Here is a 214-nt window from a genome sequence, read left to right on the forward strand (position 1 = left end):
CAGAAACAAACAGATGCTGCTGCTGATGCTGCTGCTGATACTACTGCTGTTGCTCCTACTGCTGCTGCTGCTGCTGCTGCTGCTGCTACCACTGGCTAGCTAGCTAGCTAGCTAGCTAGCTAGCTGGCTGGGGATGCCTACGACGTTTTCAGCAGCTACTGCTGCCTTTTATTGCGGCTTCTTCCTTTAAAAAAAATTCAACAAATAAAACCAA

The 214-nt window shown here is 48.6% G+C and overlaps 1 protein-coding gene across 1 annotated transcript in view; it reads right to left on the reverse strand.

The window, feature by feature from the left end:
* EMH_0047450 (uncharacterized protein) overlaps nt 1-214 on the reverse strand; it is a gene marked incomplete at both ends in the record, with an annotated part of 2,627 nt that overhangs the window by 550 nt on the left and 1,863 nt on the right. The window lies entirely within an intron of this gene.

The sequence above is a fragment of the Eimeria mitis genome, genomic scaffold (assembly GCF_000499745.2).
Source record: "Eimeria mitis Houghton genomic scaffold, Emh_scaff2021, whole genome shotgun sequence".
Lineage (NCBI taxonomy): Eukaryota > Apicomplexa > Conoidasida > Eucoccidiorida > Eimeriidae > Eimeria > Eimeria mitis.